Source organism: Arachis hypogaea, chromosome 5 (assembly GCF_003086295.3).
Source record: "Arachis hypogaea cultivar Tifrunner chromosome 5, arahy.Tifrunner.gnm2.J5K5, whole genome shotgun sequence".
In the NCBI taxonomy this organism is placed as follows: Eukaryota; Viridiplantae; Streptophyta; class Magnoliopsida; order Fabales; family Fabaceae; genus Arachis; species Arachis hypogaea.
Window position 1 is genome coordinate 51,872,735 of NC_092040.1, and position 17,240 is coordinate 51,889,974.

General features: G+C 43.0%; 1 non-coding gene across 1 annotated transcript; it reads right to left on the minus strand.

Annotated features, from left to right (window-relative positions):
• Window positions 1–16,426: 16,426 nt before the first annotated feature.
• LOC112804861 (small nucleolar RNA R71) lies at window positions 16,427–16,534 on the minus strand. The gene has a single exon (XR_003203479.1). It is a non-coding gene; the product is annotated as a small nucleolar RNA R71 (small nucleolar RNA).
• Window positions 16,535–17,240: the final 706 nt, after the last annotated feature.

Genomic DNA, 17,240 nt, shown 5'->3' on the forward strand with positions numbered 1-17,240 from the left:
GCGTTGCTCCCTCTATTTCTCTTTTTTCCTATTTGTTTGTGTTGACGAAGCCGGGGTCGGGTGGAGGGAAGGTATCTTGGGTCTCTTTTAGGGCTAACCAGGGAAGGAAGTTTTGTACCCTGTATGATGAGTCCTTTCATGATTTTAAGAACTTTTATTTCAAGGTCCGGGCTACTGGAGACGTCCGACCTTTCTTTCTAGATGAGAGTGGGGAGCCTTCTTTTCCTCTTTGTTGGCAGGAGAATGTAGTGTCTACTAAGTATACCTTTGAGAGTCTAGATGAGGTGGAGCAGGCTTTTGTGGGTGTGGTAAGCAGTTTATGGGGTCGGGCACCTCACTTGGACACAAAGAAAATGTTGGGAGATCCAAGCCTTCTCCGTTCCGAGTTAGGTAGTTCCCGACCTCTCCGAGATTCATCTTTTTTAGTATTTTGGCTTTGCTTGTTTTGGTGGAATTTCTGTTGTGGTAATCCTTTTCTTTTATTTCTGCAGAGATGTCTTCTCAGGCGGATTCCATGAAGTACCTTCGTCGGACGAAGAAGTCTGTGGCCGCTCGAAATATCGAGGCTGGGGAGGCTTCTGCCCGATCTTCTCCGAAGAAGGCTACTGTGGGTGTCACTACTCGGTCGAAGACTATTCCGACTCCCCAGTTCCGACCTATAACTCAAGATCCTCCGACCTCTGGACCTGGTAACTCTTCCCCGCCTTCGTCCTCGGGTCCTCCTCCCAAGAAGCAGAAGACCTCTCAAGAGCTTGCGGGTTTTAATGATAAGGATTTTGATGCTCTTGGTTGGGTTGAACAGCATATTCTCCCTCAGACTTTTATTTCTACTGATGATGTGTCTATGGAGCACCATTTTCAGTATATGGCGCGGAGCTGTGTCCGGATGGCTAGTCTTCATGCCGCTATTGCCCGGGAGTTCAAGAAATCCCCCCTTGGTGCGACCAGTTCCCGACTTGAGAAGGCTCAGTCTGAGTTCGAGAGGATTAGTGAACTGAAGGCTACTAGGATTGCTGAGCTGGAGGCATCTTTGGAGAAAGAGAAAGCTAAGGCTACCGCGGCTGTGGCGGCAGCGAATGCATCTGAGGAGATGGCGAAGGCGGCGAGGGAGAGTTATACTCGGACATATGCTGAGCTTGTGGAGACAAAGGAGAGGTTGCAATCCGCTCAGGATGATTTTGACGAGCTAGAAGGTCATGTGGCTAAGGGTATGGATGCTATGTTTGAAAATTTGAAGGCTCAGGTCCGGGTTCTTGCTCCTGACCTGGATCTGAGCTTATTTAGTACGGATAACGTTGTTGTGGAGGGAAAGATTGTTCCTGCTCCCAACGAGGATGAGGTTCCGGTGTCCGACCCCAAAGTTTCGGTTGCGAACCCGACTTTACCTTTGGCCGGGGATGGATCTGGCGTGGAGGTTTTAAACCGAGATGATGGCGCCGTCAATGCTGTCCCGATTTCTATGTTTCCTCCGCAGCCTTCTGCCGATGTGGAGTCTGGAAAGGATCTTGATTCTCTGTAATCCTTTTATCTTTGGTTTTTTTGCCCGGCCTGTGGGCTCTTTTTGGATGGTTTCTGTTTAATGCTTTGGACACCCTTTTGCTATTAGCTACTTGTAGTAACTTTTTAGCTTATTATGCGGTGTTTGTTCGCGTTTTGACTCTTAGTTCTGCTTTTATGCTTTTTAGTTGTTTTTGGATAACAACCTTTTAGCTAGCGCTTTTTTGAAACTTTGTTTTGGCCGTTCTAAGGCTTCTTTCTCGGATCCGGGCTTTTTCTCGGACCTCGGGGGGGTGCGGCTGAGTACTTCCCTTTGTTGGGTCCGACCTTGTCGTTGGTCGGCCTTTTAAGTTATTTTTGTAATCTTTTTTTATTTGGCTTTTTGAGCCTTTTCAGAGTTGCTTTATAACTTCTCACATTAATTTGAACCTCGTCGCTTTATCTTTGCCGACCTTGTATGGTCTCTTGGCAATGATTTTTTGCGTTTTGCCGAGCATAAATTAATGCGCCTTGGCGGGGTACTTTCCAGGATTTGTTTCATCATGAAGAAGAAAGAGAAAGAAAAGAGAAAAATTTTATTAGTATTAAAAAAGAAAGAATATTTACAGAGTGCTTACCCTTGGCTAGGTCGGGTGCCTTTCTTGACCGGGTGTCTCATTAAAAAACCCTTGTAGGGAAAAAGAGTACACCTCGGGTTATATTTTTCTAGCTGTAGTATCGTCTTAGATTACAGGCGTGCCAGGCCCTGGGCAGCTCATTGCCTTCTAGGTTGGATACTTTGTAATAGCCTGTTCCTAAGACTTCTGTTACCTTGTAGGGTCCTTTCCAATTTGCAGCTAGCTTTCCTTCTCCCGACTTTTGTGTTCCGATGTCATTTCGGATTAGAATCAGGTCGTGAATGGAGAAGCTTCGCTTTATTACTTTCTGATTATATCTGAGGGCCGTTCGCCGTTTTAAGGCTTCTTCTCGGATCCGGGCTCTTTCTCGGACCTCGGGGAGGAGGTCGAGTTCTTCCCTTTGTGCCTGCGGGTTACCTTCTTCGTTGTAGAAGATGACTCTGGGTGACCCTTCATCTATTTCGATAGGAATCATTGCCTCCATCCCGTAAGCTAGTCGGAATGGCGATTCTCCCGTTGTAGAGTGTGGAGTTGTCCGATATGCCCACAGTACCTGGGGGAGCTCCTCGGCCCATGCCCCTTTGGCCTCTTGGAGTCTTTGTTTTAACCCGGCCAAGATGACTTTATTCGCGGCCTCTGCTTGTCCATTGGCTTGTGGGTGCTCGACTGAGGTGAATTGCTGTTTGATTTTTAGCTCGGCCACCAAGTTCCGAAAACTTGTGTCTGTGAACTGTGTTCCATTGTCTGTGGTGATGGAGTAGGGGACTCCGAACCTTGTGACAATGTTTTTGTATAGGAATTTGCGACTTTTCTGAGCCGTGATGGTGGCTAAGGGTTCAGCTTCGATCCACTTTGTGAAGTAGTCGACCCCTACTATGAGGTATTTGACTTGCCCTGGTCCTTGGGGAAACGGGCCGAGTAGGTCAAGTCCCCATTTTGCGAAGGGCCATGGTGCGGTGACGCTGATAAGGTCTTCGGGTGGTGCTTTGTGAAAATTGGCCTGTTTTTGGCAGGGGGCATATTTTCACAAATTCCGTTGCGTCTCTTTGCAAAGTCGGCCAGTAGAACCCGGCTCGGACTACTTTCTTGGATAATGCTCGAGCTCCGAGGTGGTTCCCACACATGCCTCCGTGGACTTCTTCGAGGACGCTCTTTGTTTCTGAGGTCGGGATACACCTAAGGAGGGGGTTTGAGAATCCTCTTCTGTATAATATGTCGTGAATTAGTGTATAATTCTGGGCGTCTTTCGTGAGTCTTCTAGCTTCCTTTCTTTCGGCGGGGAGGGTTCCCGACTTTAGGTAGTTGAGTACGGGGGTCATCCATCCTTGCTGTTGGTTGGATATATTTAGCGCTTCTTCCTCTCTTAGCACGGAGAGGGATTGTAAGGTTTCCTGGAGGAGACTTCTATTGTTGCCTCCGGGCTTGGTGCTGGCAAGCTTTGAGAGGGCGTCTGCCCGGGCGTTTTATTCCCGAGGTATGTGCTGAATCTGTATCTCTGAAAAGTGGCGTAGTTGTGCCTGTGTTTGGTCCAGGTATTTTTTCATGGTGGGGTCTTTGGCCTGGTAGCTTCCATTTACTTGTGATGTGACGACTTGGGAGTCGCTGAAGATCGTGATTTTCTGGGCTCCGACCTCTTCGGCTAGCTTTAGACTTGCTAGTAGGGCCTCGTATTCGGCTTGGTTGTTCGAAGCCTGGAACTCGAATTTTAGGGATAGTTCTATCCGCGTTCCTTGGTCGCTTTCGAGTATAACCCCGGCTCCGCTTCCAGTTTTGTTTGAGGACCCGTCGACATATAGGTTCCACGAGAGTGGGGTTCCAGGGGTCTCAGTATATTCTGCGATGAAGTCGGCTAGATATTGGGATTTTATGGCAGTCCGGGTTTCATAGTGGAGGTCGAACTCGGACAGTTCCACCGCCCATTGCAGTATTCGTCCTGCCAGGTCTGTTTTTTGGAGGATGTGTCTCATTGGTTGGTTTGTCCGGACTTTGATGGTGTGGGCTTGAAAGTAGGGACGGAGCCTCCGAGCTGTGAACACTAGGGCGTAGGCGAATTTTTCTATCTTCTGATAGTTTAATTCGGCCCCTTGTAGTGCCTTGCTTACAAAGTATATGGGGTGTTGTTCTCGGTCATTTTCTCGTATTAACGCGGAAGCGACTGCTCGGTTTCCAACCGAGAGGTATAGTACGAGTTCTTCTCCTTTTAGAGGTCGGGTTAGGATTGGTGGCTGCCCGAGGAATTCCTTGAATTCTTGAAAGGCTTTTTCGCACTCCGGGGTCCATGAGAAGGGTTTCCCTTTCTTTAGGAGTGAGTAGAGAGGTAGTGACTTTATTGCTGATCCTGCCAAGAATCTTGATAGGGCGGCTAGCCTTCCATTCAGTTGTTGTACTTCTTTGACACACGTCGGGCTCTTCATATTGAGTATCGCTTGGCATTTGTCCAAGTTTGCTTCGATGCCCCTTTGAGTCAGCATGAAGCCTAAGAACTTTCCGTCTTCTGCGGCGAAGGTGCACTTTGTCGGGTTAAGTCTCATGTTGTGTTTTCTGAGGGTGCCGAAGATACTGGTGAGGTCGGTCAGCAAGTTTCTGTCTTCTTGCGTCTTTACCAGCATGTCGTCGACGTACACCTCCAGCTGTAGTCCGATGTGCTCTGAGAACACTTTGTTCATTAGCCTCTGGTAGGTTGCCCCTGCGTTCTTCAGCCCGAAGGGCATTACTACGTAGCAGTAGTTTGCCTTTGGGGTTATGAACGAGGTCTTTTCTTGGTCGGGTCCGTACATCGGGATTTGATTGTATCCCGAGTATGCGTCCATGAAGGAGAGATATCTATAGCCTGAGGCTGCGTCTACTAAGGCGTCGATGTTTGGCAGTGGATAGGGGTCTTTGGGGCAGGCTTTGTTGAGATCCGTGTAATCAACACACATCCTCCATTTTCCGTTGGGCTTTTTTACCAGGACCACGTTTGCGAGCCATAGGGGGTATTTTACTTCCCTAATGAACCCTGCATCTAGCAGTGTTTGTACTTGTTCTTCTATCGCTTGCATGCGCTCGGGTCCGAGCTTCCGGCGTCTTTGTTGGACAGGTCGGGATCCCGGGTAAACTGATAGCTTATGGCACATCAGGTCGGGACTTATGCCTGGCATGTCGGAGGCTTTCCAGGCGAAGAGGTCGGAATTCTCCCTTAAGAGGGTTATGAGTTCCTCTTTTAGGCTCAGGCTTTCGTTGTAGCATCGCCGCGCTAGTTTTTGGTCGCCTTTTAGGGTAGCGATTCCTTTTGCGGTAGGGAACTTCATACAGAGGTGTGGGGTCGAAACTATAGCTGCCAGTCTGTTTAGGGTTGGTCGCCCAATGAGGGCATTATATGCTGAAGTAACGTCGACTATAATGTAGTTGATGCTTAATGTTTTAGATTGCTCGCCTCTTCCAAAGGTAGTGTGTAGCGAGATGTATCCTAAGGGATGGATCGGAGTATCCCCTAGTCCAAATAGGTCGGTGGGATAGGCCTTTAGTTCTTTTTCTTCAAGTCCGAGCTTGTCGAAGGCCGTTTTGAACAGGATATCTGCTGAGCTTCCCTTGTCAATCAGGGTTCGATGTAAGTTGGCATTTGCTAGGATAATGGTGATTACCATTGGATCGTCGTGTCCGGGAATTATCCCCTGAGCATCTTCTCGGGTAAATGAGATAGTAGGTAATTCGGGCAGGGGACTGTTTTCTCGGACGTGATAAACCTCTTTGAGGTGTCTTTTTCGCGAGGATTTGGATGTTCCTCCGCCTGCAAAACCTCCATTTATCATGTGAACATGTCTTTCAGGGGTTCGCGGGGTTTGTTCGGCCCGATCTTCGTTGTCTCCCCGCCTTCTCTTCCTGGTCTCTTCTCCTTTCTCTGCTATGTATCTGTCGAGTTTTCCTTCTCTGGCTAGCTTTTCTATAACATTTTTTAGGTCGTAGCAGTCGTTAGTAGAATGACCGTAGAGCTTGTGATATTCACAGTATTCGGACCGATCTCTCCCCGCTTTCTTGTGTTTTAGCGGTCGGGGCGGTGGGATCTTTTCGGTGTGGCATACTTCTCTGTAGACGTCTACCAAGGAGACTCGGAGGGGGGTGTAGTTGTGGTACTTCCGTGGCTTGTCCGAGTTGGGTTCTTCTTTCTTCTTCTGTTCCCGATCCCGATCTCGGAGTGGGTAGGTTGATTCCTTCCTAGAAGAGTCTCTTAGCTGGGAGGTTTCCTCCATGTTGATATATTTTTCTGCCCGCTCCTGTACCTCGTATAGGGAGGTCGGGTATCGTTTGGATAAGGATTGGCTAAACGGTCCCTCTTTTAGGCCGTTTGCTAGTCCCATGATGGCTGCTTCAGTGGGCAAGTGTTGTATGTCCAGGCAGGCTTTGTTGAATCGCTCCATGTATTCTCGGAGAGTTTCTTGATTACCTTGTTTGATCCCGAGTAGACTGGGGGCATGTTTTGTCTTGTCCTTTTGAATAGAGAATCTTGTTAGGAATTTTTTGGTTAGGTCTTCGAAGCTGGTGATTGATCTTGGTGGCAGGTTGTCGAACCACTTCATGGCTGACTTGGTGAGGGTGGTGGGGAAGGCTTTGCCCCGAGTCGCGTCGGAGGCGTCGACTAGGTACATTCTGCTTCTGAAGTTGCTGAGGTGGTGACTCGGATCGGTGGTGCCGTCGTAGAGGTCCATGTCAGGTGGTTTGAAGTTTCGCGGTACCTTTTCCTTCATGATCTCTTGCGTGAAGGGATCATGGTTGCCTTCGGTGGTGGTGCCGCGTTCTGTCCGGTCTTTCAGGTTGGCCTCTATTTTCCGCAGTTTTTCTTCTAATTCTCTGCGCTTTCGAGTCTCCCTTCTCAGATCTTGTTCAGTTTCTTTCTGCTTCTTTATGTCCTCTTCGAGTTGTTTCAGTCGGTCTTGTTGTGCTCGGACTGCTTCTAGAATTTCCGAGCTCTTCTCTCTTTCGGAATTTTGTGGGTCCTTGTTTGGGGGTGATGTTTTTGGGCGATTCTGTTTGTTTCCTCCTGGAGTACGGGGTGATAGAGGGCTGTCTGGTCGTTCTCCAGTGTCAATTTCGTCCTCTTGTTCAGATGTAGCGTGCTCATCGTTGAGAGGGTTGTCCGCCATGGTAGAGGGATGACTTTCCAGGTCCCCGGCAACGGCGCCAATGTTCCGAAGGTTTGCCTGAAACGTGCAGCTCGGTCGTCTGGAGAGGCCCGAGGTGGGGGTTCGGTGACCCGAGCTTGATATGCGGACTGGTTGGTGGTTGTACCTGCAATGACACTCCGATGCTTAAGTTAGCATGGGTCCAAGCAGATATGTGTAGATGTGGAATGAATGCCATACCTGGGTGCTCCAGTGTATTTATAGTAGTTTGGCCGTGATCTTCCCTGGATAAGATATTCTTATCTTATCTTATCTTTGGGAGTTTTATCTCTATCTTTGTGGAACCGCCTTTTCTAGGCCTTTTCGGCCTTTAGGTTTGGGCTGCGTTCCTTTTGGTGGGCCTTCCTTGCTCTTTTGTCCGAGGTCCGACCTGTAGGTGTGAGCTTAACCACAAGGTCGGACCTCTTACGGGTTTGCCCTGTTGGAGGACCCTGGTCAGGGTATGAACAGTAGTAAATAAAAAGCATGGATTAAATAATACTTATTATGCAGTAATGGAGAATATGTTGGAGTTTTGGAGATGCTTTATCTTCTAAATCTCTGTTTTCCCCACGTCTTCTTCTTCATGCGCGCAAGGTTCCTCCTATGGCAAGCTATGTGTTGGTGGATCACAGTTGTCAATGGCTACCATCCGTCCTCTCAGTGAAAATGGTCCAGGTGCGTTGTCACCACACGGCTAATCATCTGTCGGTTCTCACTCATGGTGGAATAGGATCCATTGATCCTTTTGCATCTGTCACTACACCCAACTCTTGTGAGTTTGAAGCTCATCACAGTCATTCAATCCCTGAATCCTACTTGAAATACCACAGACAAGGTTTAGACTTTCCAGATTCTCAAGAATGCTGTCAATGGATTCTAGCTTATACCACGAAGATTCTTATTAACGAATCCAAGAGATACTCATTCAATCTAATGTAGAACGGAGGTGGTTGTCAGACACGCATTCATAGGTTGAGAATGGTGATGAGTGTCACGGATCATCACATTCATCATATTGAATTCCGAATGAGTATCTTAGATAGAAACAAGCGTGTTTGAATGAAAAATAGAAATAATTGCATTAATACATCGAGACACAGCAGAGCTCCTCACCCCCAACAATGGAGTTTAGAGACTCATGCCGTCAAAGATACAAAGTTCAGATCTAAAATGTCATCTGTTACAAAATAAATCTCTAAAAGTTGTTTAAATAATAAACTAGTAACCTAGGTTTACAGAAAATGAGTAAACTGAGATAGATAGTGCAAAAATCCACTTTTGGGGCCCACTTGGTGTGTGCTGGGGGTGAGCTTTGAACTTTACACGTGCATAGGCTGTTTCTGGAGTTAAATGCCAGGTTGTAACCTGTTTCTGGCGTTTAACGCCAGAATGGAACATGAAATTGGTGTCAAACGCCAGTTTAAGTCGTTTATCTTCGAGCAAAGTATGGACTATTATATATTGCTGGAAAGCCCTAGATGTCTACTTTCCAACGCAATTGAGAGCGCGCCAACTGGACTCATGTAGCTCCAGCAAATTCATTCCGATTGCAGGGAGGTCAAAATCCAACAGCATCAGCAGTCCTTTTTCAGCCTGAATCATATTTTTGCTCAGATCATTCAATTTCAGCCAGAAAATACCTGAAATCATAGAAAAATACACAAACTCATAGTAAAGTCCAGAAATATGAATTTTGCCTAAAAACTAATAAAAATATACTAAAAACGAACTAAAACATACTAGAAACTACATGAAATTACCCCCAAAAAGCGTATAAAATATCCGCTCATCACAACACCAAACTTAAGCTGTTGCTTGTCCCCAAGCAACTAGATAAATAAAATAGGATAAAAAGAAATCAAGAAGCAATAATATCTTAGAGTTTTAAGTGAAGCTCAGATTCTAATTAGATGAGCGGGACTAGTAGCCTTTTGCTTCCGAACAGTTTTGGCATCTCACTTTATCCTTTGAAATTCAGAATGATTGGCATCCATAGGAACTCAGAATTTAGATAATGTTATTGGTTCTCCTATTTTAGTATGTTGATTCTTGAACACAGTTACTTATGAGTCTTGGCTATGACCCTAAGCATTTGTTTTCCAGTATTACCACCAGATACATAAATGCCACAGACACATAACTGGGTGAACCTTTTCAAATTGTGACTCAGTATTGCTAAAGTCCTCAGTTAGTGGTGTCCAGAGTTCTTAGGCACACTCTTTTGCATTGGATCACGACTTTAACCACTCAGTCTCAAGCTCTTCACCTAGACAAAAAGTATTGCCACCACATATAAATAATTTGAATTTTACTTATTAAAAACTTGAAAAAAATATTGCCTCCTTATTCTAAAAATCTGCTATTTTATTTATGTTTGATGATGATAAGAAAAATAAATTATAGCTTAATTAGAGATAAAATCAAAATAAAGATACTAATTACTACTACTCATATATAACTTCTAAGGTAAATTCCTAATAAGAACAATTATCACAGAGTTAAGGCTAAGATTAGGACTCAACAACCTTTATTTTGGGAGGTGGATACTCCTTTAGCCTGTGGGGTGCTTGGCCCTTCAAGAGATAGCTTCTGACGCTTCAGTTCCTTCAGTTCACGCCCTTGCTCTTCTTGTTCCCCAAGCAGGTTGCAAAGCATGCTATTTTGATTTTGCTGTTCTTCCTTTAGTTTGTCCATAGCTTCTTGCAACTTGGTAACAAATGCTTCAAGACGCTCCCAGTATTCAATTTGAGGGATTTCCGGGAGGAACTCCTGTGCTTTCCTCTTGATGGGGTCGTCCTGCACTTGTTGTCCTTCCATTGACTTTTTGGTGATTGGTTGCTCAACTGAGATATATTCATTTACTCCCATCTTTACCCCAGCATCTTTACATAGCATAGAGATTAAGCTTTTATAAGCCAATTTAGCATCTTTGGAGTTCTTGTTTGCAATTGTGTATAGTTCACAAGAAATCAGCTGATGAACTTCCACTTCTTTTCCCAACATAATGCAATGGATCATTACTTCTCGTTTGATGGTGACTTCAGAGCAGTTGCTAGTGGGCAGTATAGAACGCCCAATGAAGTACAGCCAGCCTCTGGCGACTGGTTTGAGATCTCCTCTCTTGAGTTGGTTTGGGACACCCTTTGTGTTGGTTGTCCACTTGGTTCCAGGGAGGCATATGTCCTCTAGAATTTTGTCCAAGCTCTTATTTGTTCTCATCATTCCCCTATTAAAGGAGTCTGGGTCATCTTGCAGTTGAGGCACCTTGAAAATCTCTCTTATTTTGTCAGGGTGGAGGTGAACAATCTTCCCTTTGACCAGAGTTCGATAGTCATAGAAGGCGGTTCCAACTATTCTCTGCCTGTCTATTTGCCACAGATTAGAGTAGAATTCCTGAACCATGTTTCTTCCCACCTTTGTTTCAGGATTAGCTAGGATTTCCCAGCTCCTGTTTCGAATTTGCTCTTGGATCTCTAGATATTCGTCTTCTTTCAGATCGAATTTAACTTCTGGGATCACTAACCTTAGACCCATTATTTTGTCGTAATGGTCTGAATGTTCTTTGGTTAAGAACTTCCCTTGATTCCAAAGTGGTTTTGGAATATTCTCTTTCTTGCCTCTTGGAGTGGTTTGTTTTCCCTTAGGAGCCATGATCTTAGTGGGTGTTGGCTTAGTGATCATGGATAAACACACCAAACTTAGAGGTTTGCTTGTCCTCAAGCAAAAGAAAGGAAAGGAGAGGGATAGAGGGAGAGCCAAGTTCTTATTGTGGAGGAGAGGAGGGAGGCCGAACGTGGATTTAAAGGGAAGGGGGTGGGTTTTCGAAAATTTTTGAAGAAGATAGGATAGAAGATATGATTTGTAAAGATAAGTATGATAGAAAAAAGATGTAATTTAAAATTGAAAAGATATGAAAGATATTTGAAAATGATAAATCTGAATTTTGAAAAGAAGATATGATGAGTTTAAAAAGATTTGAGAAGAATTTAAAAAGATTTGAAAAGAATTCAAAAAAGATAAATGAGTTTTGAAAAAGGTTTGAAAAATATTGAAGAAAAATTAAGAAATATGTTTAGGATTAAAAATTTTTTGAAATTGAAGTTGAAAGATGAGAGTTTGTAACATGTTTATGCAAGAAATCATGAATTGAAACATGAAAAATGGAAAAAATTTGAAGTGAAAATGAAGTTACCTTCTCCCCACAATCCTGGCATTAAATGCCCAACTGCTGCATGTTTTGGGCGTTTAACGCCCATCTGTAGCTTCTCCTGGGTGTTTAACGCCCACCTATAGCTTCTGGCTGGCGTTAAACGCTAGAAAATCCTTTATCATTGGGCGTTTTTTTGAACGCCCAGGATGCTGCAAATCTGGCGTTAAATGCCCAGAATGGTATCCATTCTGGAGTTTAACACCCAAATGGCCATCCCTACTGGCGTTAAACACCCAGTAGATGATTCTTTTGGGCGTTTAACGCCCAAAACAGCTTTTCCTTGTGTTTTCGCACCAGTGAGCTTCTTTTTGCTGTTTTATCCTCTGAATCCTTCAGTAACTCTGTGAACTCATGCAATTGATACTTTACCTTGAAGATAATTAATATGAACCTATAAAAATATCATTTAATTAACAAATAAGCTTTGTTAATGGCTGGTTTGCCTCCCACCAAGCGCTTCTTTATTGTCTTTAGCTGGACTATTACTGAGCTTTAATCAAGTCTCAGTTTTGAGCATTCTTGCTCAAAATTGCTTTCAAGATAATGTTTGACTCTCTATCCATTAACAATGAATTTTTTGTTAGAGTCATTATCCTGAAGCTCTACATATCCATATGGTGACACACCTGTAATCACATATGGTCCTCTCCACTAGGATTTCAACTTTCCGAGGAATAATCTGAGCCTAGAGTTAAATAGCAGAACTTTCTGCCCTGGCTCAAAGACTCAGGATGACAGCTTCTTATCATGCCATTTTTTTTCTTTCTCTTTGTAAATTTTTGCATTTTCGAAAGCATTGAGTCTGAATTCCTCTAGCTCATTTAACTGGAGCAATCGCTTTTCTCCAGCTAATTTGGCATCAAGGTTTAGGAATCTGGTTGTCCAGTAGGCCTTGTGTTCCAGTTCCACTGGCAAGTGACAGGCTTTTCCATACACAATCTGGTATGGAGAGGTCCCTATAGGAGTCTTGAATGCTGTTCTGTATGCCCACAGAGCATCATCCAAGCTTCTTGCCCAATCCTTTCTACGGTTAATCACAGTCCGTTCCAAGATTCTTTTAAGTTCTTGCCCATTTTCCATATCGAACCATAGCAAAGTAAAGCTGTTTATTGCAGAAATGAACGCCCCCATCACTAATTAGTACTCTAGGAACACTAAATCTGCTTAAGATATGTTTCTGGAGGAATTTCAGCACTGTCTTAGTATCATTAGTGGGTGTTGCAATAGCCTCCACCCATTTGGATACATAATCCACTGTCACCAGAATATAAGTGTTTGAGTATGATGGTGGGAAAGGCCCATGAAGTCAATACCTCATACATCAAACAACTCAATCTCCAAGATCCCTTATTGAGGCATGGCATAACTGTGAGGCAGATTGCCAGATCTTTGCCAACTGTCACAATTACGTACAAACTCTCGGGAGTCTTTATAGAGAGTAGGCCAGTAGAAGCCACAATGGAGGACTCTTGTAGCTGTTTGCTCACTTCCAAAATGTCCTTTGATGAGCGGATAATTTGTACGCTTTTTGGCATTGTTTTTAGTATGTTTTTAGTATGATCTAGTTAGTTTTTAGTATATTTTCATTAGTTTTTAGTTAAAATTCACTTTTCTGGACTTTACTATGAGTTTGTGTGTTTTTCTGTGATTTCAGGTATTTTCTGGCTGAAATTGAGGGACCTGAGCAAAAATCTGATTCAGAGACTGAAAAGGACTGCAGATGCTGTTGGATTCTGACCTCCCTGCACTCGAAGCGGATTTTCTGGAGCTACAGAAGCCTAATTGACGCGCTCTCAATGGCGTTGGAAAGTAGACATCCTGGGCTTTCCAGCAATATATGATAGTCCATACTTTGCCCAAGATTTGATGGCCCAAACCGGCGTTCAAAGTCACCCTCAGAAATCCCAGCGTTAAACGCTGGAACTGGCACCAAAATGGGAGTTAAACGCCCAAACTGGCATAAAAGCTGGCGTTTAACTCCAAGAGAGGTCTCTGCACGAAAATTCTTCATTGCTCAGCCCAAGCACACACCAAGTGGGCCCGGAAGTGGATTTTTATGTCATTTACTCATTTCTGTAAACCTTAGGCTACTAGTTTTCTATAAGTAGGACCTTTTACTATTGTATTAAGAATCTTTTGATCACTTGAGATCTCTAGATTATCTTTGGACGTCTAGTTCTTAGATCATTGGGAGGCTGGCCTCACGGCCATGTCTAGACCTTGTTCTTATGTATTTTCAACGGTGGAGTTTCTACACACCATAAATTAAGGTGTGGAGCTCTGCTGTACCTCGAGTATTAATGCAATTACTATTGTTCTTCCATTCAATTCCGCTTGTTCTTGTTCTAAGATATCACTTGTTCTTCAACTTGATGAATGTGATGATCCGTGACACTCATCATCATTCTCACCTATGAACGTGTGACTGACAACCACCTCCGTTCTACCTTCGATTGGGTGAATATCTCTTGGATTCCTGATTGCACGATGCATGGTTGATCGCCTGACAACCGAGTGCTCGCCTGACAACCAAGCCAACCATTCCGTGAGATCAGAGTCTTCGTGGTATAGGCTAGAACTGATGGCGGCGTTCAAGAGAATTCGGAAGGTCTAACCTTGTCTGTGGTATTCTGAGTAGGATTCAATGATTGAATGACTGTGACGTGCTTCAAACTCCTAGCAGGCGGGGCGTTAGTGACAGACGCAAAAGAATCGCTGGATTCTATTCCGGCCTGTGGGATCGACCCTTACTCGCGTAAGGTTTATTACTTGGACGACCCAGTACACTTGCTGGTTAGTTGTGCGAAGTTGTGTTTATGCCATGGTATTGAACACCAAGTTTTTGGGGTTCATGACCGGGGATTATGAGAGTTGTGAAAAGTATTGATCACAATTTCGTGCACCAAGTTTTTGGCGCCGTTGCCGGGGATTGTTGAGTTTGGACAACTGACGGTTCATCTTGTTGCTTAGATTAGGTATTTTTTTTTCTTCAGAGTTCTTAAGAATGAATTCTAGTGTTTCAAGGTGATGTTCTTATCATCACCAAAGCTGATTGATCTTCATCAATTTAGCTCTTGAATGCAATGTTCTGCTGAAGCTTGGCTGACCATGTCTAATTCCTTTAGACTGAAGCTTTAGACTAACACTGCATGATTCCTGGAATTCTCATTAAGAATTTTGATATCTTTTTCCACTTAATTTTCGAAAAAATACAAAAAAAATCAAAAAAATCATAAAATCCAAAAATTTCTTGTTTGAGTCTAGTGTCTCATGTTAAGTTTGGTGTCAATTGCATGCATCCATTCATGTGTCTTAAGGATCTTCAAGTAATTCTTGATGATTTTCGTGTTCTTATCTTTAAATTCAATTGACTTGAGTGTTTTGTGTGTCTCATATGCATTCTCATTAGTGTCAGTAGTATACAAACTGCTAAGTTTGGTGTCTTGCATGCATTGTTATTTGATTCTTGTGGCATTTTGATTTATCCTTATTATTAAAAATCCAAAAATATTTGTAATTTGTGTCTTTTCAAGTCAATAATACAGAGAATTGAAGATTCAGAACATACAGCAGAGGAATTACACAGAAAAGCTGGGCGTTCAAAACGCCCAGTGAAGAAGGACAGACTGGCGTTTAAACGCCAGCCAGGGTACCTGGTTGGGCGTTTAACGCCCAAAAGGGTATAGTTTTGGGCGTTAAATGCCAGAATGTGCACCATTCTGGGCGTTTAACGCCAGGATGGCTAAAGGGGGAAGATTTTGTTTTCAAATCAAATTTTTTTTCAAGTTTTCAAAGTTTTTCAAAATCAAATCTTTTTTCAAATCAATTTTTCAATCAAATCTTTTTCAAAATCAATTTCTTTCTATTTTCAAAGATACTTACTATCAATTAATGATTTGATTCAACATTTCAAGTATGTTGCCTTTTCTGTTGAGAAAGGTTTAATGTTTGAATCATATCTTTTCTTGTTAGTCAAGTTTTTAATTTTCAAAATCAAATCTTTTTTTAAATGTTTTTCAAATCATATCTTCTCAATCACATCTTTTTAAAACTAATCATATTTTCTTAACCACATCTTTTTCAAAATAGTTTTCAATCAAATCTTTTTTATTTCTAATTTTAAAATCTTTTTCAAAAATCACTTGATTTCTTTTCCACTTTCATTTTCGAAAATCAAGTAGTGTTTTCAAAAATGTTTTCAAAATCTTTTACTTAATTTTCGAAAATTACTTCCCTCCTTCTCACATCCTTCTATTTATGAACTAACACTATCCTTTAATGGAAAATTCGAACTCCATCTTCTTTGATAAAGTTCGAATTTTCTACTTCTGCCTTCTACTTTTCTTTTCCTCTGACACCTAAAGGAATCTCTATACTGTGACATAGAGGATTCCGCATTTTCTTATTCCATTCTCTTTCTTATGAGCAGGAGCAAAGACAAAAACATTCTTGTTGAGGCTGATCCTGAACCTGAAAGGACCTTGAAGAGAAAGCTAAGAGAAGCCAAAGCACAACTCTCTTTAGAGGACCTGACCGAATTCTTCAAAGAAGAAGAACACATGGCAGCCGAAAACAACAATGCCAACAATGCAAGGAAGGTGCTGGGTGACTTTACTGCACCTACTCCCGATTTCTATGGGAGAAGCATCTCTATCCCTGCCATTGGAGCAAACAACTTTGAGCTTAAGCCTCAATTAGTTTCTCTAATGCAACAGAATTGCAAGTTCCATGGACTTCCATTGGAAGATCCTCATTAGTTCTTAGCTGAGTTCTTGCAAATCTGTGACACTGTCAAGACTAATGGGGTTGACCCTGAGGTCTACAGACTTATGCTATTCCCTTTTGCTGTAAGAGACAGAGCTAGAACATGGTTGGACTCTCAATCTAAAGAAAGCCTGGACTCTTGGGAAAAGCTAGTCAATGCCTTCTTGGCAAAGTTCTTTCCACCTCAAAAATTGAGTAAGCTTAGAGTGGAAGTCCAAACCTTCAGACAGAAGGAAGGAGAATCCCTCTATGAAGCTTGGGAAAGATACAAACAATTAATCAGAAAGTGTCCTTCTGATATGCTTTCTGAATGGAGCATCATAGGTATTTTCTATGATGGTCTCTCTGAACTATCCAAGATGTCTTTGGATAGCTCTGCTGGAGGATCTCTTCATCTGAAGAAGACGCCTACTGAAGCTCAAGAACTGATTGAAATGGTTGTAAATAACCAATTCATGTATACTTCTGAAAGAAATCCTGTGAACAATGGGACTAGTCAGAAGAAAGGAGTTCTTGAGATTGACACTCTGAATGCCATATTGGCTCAGAACAAAATATTGACTCAACAAGTCAATATGATCTCTTAAAGTCTGTCTGGAATGCAAAATGCACCAAGCAGTACTAAGGAAGCTTCATCTGAGGAAGAAGCTTATGATCCTGAGAATCCTTCAATGGAAGAGGTGAATTACATGGGAGAACCCTATGGAAACACCTATAATCCTTCGTGGAGAAATCATCCAAATTTCTCATGGAAGGATCAACAGAGACCTCAACAAGGTTTCAATAACAACAATGGTGGAAGAAACAGGTTTAGCAATAGCAAACCTTTTCCATCATCTTCTCAGCAACAGACAGAGAGTTCTAAGCAGAATAACTCTGACTTAGCAACCATGGTCTCTGATCTAATCAAAACCACTCAAAGTTTCATGACTGAAACAAGGTCCTCCATCAGAAATTTGGAGGCACAAGTGGGTCAGCTGATCAAGAAAATTACTGAACTCCCTCCTAGTA